Here is a 2,206-nt window from a genome sequence, read left to right as displayed (position 1 = left end):
TGCACAGCAATGTTACCAATATAGAACAGTGACATGCTGCACAGCAATGTTATCAATATAGGACAGTGACATGCTGCACAGCAATGTCACCAATATAAAACAGTGACATGCTGCACAGCAATGTTATCAATATAGGACAGTGACATGCTGCACAGCAATGTTATCAATATAGGACAGTGACATGCTGCACATCAATGCTATCAATATAGAACAGTGTCACTGTTCTATATTGGTAGCATTGCTGTGCAGCATGTCACTGTTCTATATTGGTAGCATTGCTGTGCAGCATGGGTAACATTGCTGTGCAGCATGTTCTATATTGGTAACACTGCTGTGCAGCATGTCACTGTTCTATATTAGTAACAAAGCTACATCATCAATATGGAACAGTGACACGCTGCATGAATTATCGTCACTAAAGAACAAAGACACACAGCACAGAAATATCATCAATAAGGAACAGTAATACGCCGCACATCTAGGTCAGCAGTATGAAAAAGTGCAGTGCTCTTTAACTAGATTTTTATAAAATGTTAATACATTAGATAATCAGACTTTTCGTGAGGATTAATGAGGCTCGAAACAGCGTTAGTTCCTTAACAAGCAACAACAACACGTGAAACTGTTAGGCCTTCAGTAAGAATTATTACACGTGGTACAACATGCTTAACAAGTTACAGTCAAGTTTAACAGAAGTGTGTTTTAAATAAGAGCATGCAAGCGGCATATAAACCACATATCTTCACAATTCTGGCACGTTCACTATCAGATCTCTCCTGCAACGAACAGATTAGTTAAATGTGAAAAATAACATAAAGGACAAATATGTTCCTTTTCCGAATATTGTTTTAAATTAAATAATGTTAGCTTTTTAATTTTTTATACTTATAATCGAACGATTCCTGTATGACTTAACTTAGCTTGTTGTGGTATGTAATCGTTACAGTTTTTCATATTTAGGTTTATCCTTATAGCTACTTGAAAATTGTCATGGTGCTTCTCTGAAGCCCTATGTGTTATTTAATATATTTATGTTCCTCTTGGAGGAAAACTCTGTGTCCCCAAATCAACGTTTTCAGCATCTAACACTAGATAACAACTGCGACCCTGTCCGTTGAGAATAATTTGCACTGTAAGTGGACAAAATTTGGGGCTAACGAAAAATCATTAACTTTTGAAAGCCGTTCTTTTGACCTTGACAGCTTTTGTTCGTATTTAGTTATCTATACAAAATATTTAAACACTTAACGTCAGAAACAAACGATAAACGTCAAATATAACAGCTTTGACTGTTTGTTGTTAAGAGCAAAGCTGCACAATGGGTACGCCACGGGTATTGAAATCTGGTTTTTAGTGTTATAAGCTTTCAGGACCCGGCATGGCCAGATGGTTAGGGCGCTCGACTCACAACTTGCGGGTCGCTGGTTCGAATCCCCGTCACAACAAACATGCTCGCTTTTTCAGCCGCGGGGGTTTCATAATGTGACGGCCAATCTCACTATTCGTTGATAAAAGAGTAACCCAAGAGTTGGCGGTGGGTGGTGATGGCAGCTACCTTCCTTCTAGTCTTACACTGCTAAATTGGGGACGGCTAGCGCAAATACCCCTCGTGTAGCTTTGCGCGAAAGTCATAACAAACAAATAATAAGCTTTCAGACTTACCGTTGAACCACTGGGGAGGGGGGCAATGTAATAGCAATCAAATGCGAAACGAGTGAGTAGGCAAAGTCTAAACAAGTGTTTGCATTCTTGATATTTTGTGGAAGTTGATTGTCTTTCTTCTATTGATTAAGATGACATTAATGCTCAAGTCCTCTAGATTACAGATGATGTAGAATATTAAAAACTTAAAAATTAGCTTATGGAAATAGCAGAACCAATTTGGGTTATGTTTTTACAAGAAAACGTTATTTTTAGAGAGAGAGAGATTTCAGGGTGTATTTGATCATAGATTAAAACAATTTTGATAAATAAATTTTGTTTGTTTGAAGTTAAGCAGAAAGCTACACAATGGGCTATCTGTGCTCTGCCCACCACGGGTATCGAAACATATACAACATATACAACAGTAGCACGAGCTTCACACTTCTCACACAGACGTCTGTAAAAAGAAAAACGCGTGGAGAGGCAATAACCAATACAGAGGCTCGTGAAATCTTCGTTACTAGAATACTTACACAATTATAGGGCCATTCTTAGATTGATC

Source organism: Limulus polyphemus, unplaced genomic scaffold, assembly GCF_000517525.1.
Source record: "Limulus polyphemus unplaced genomic scaffold, Limulus_polyphemus-2.1.2 Scaffold1749, whole genome shotgun sequence".
NCBI classification, from domain to species: domain Eukaryota; kingdom Metazoa; phylum Arthropoda; class Merostomata; order Xiphosura; family Limulidae; genus Limulus; species Limulus polyphemus.
Note: the sequence above shows the minus strand (reverse complement) of the source record.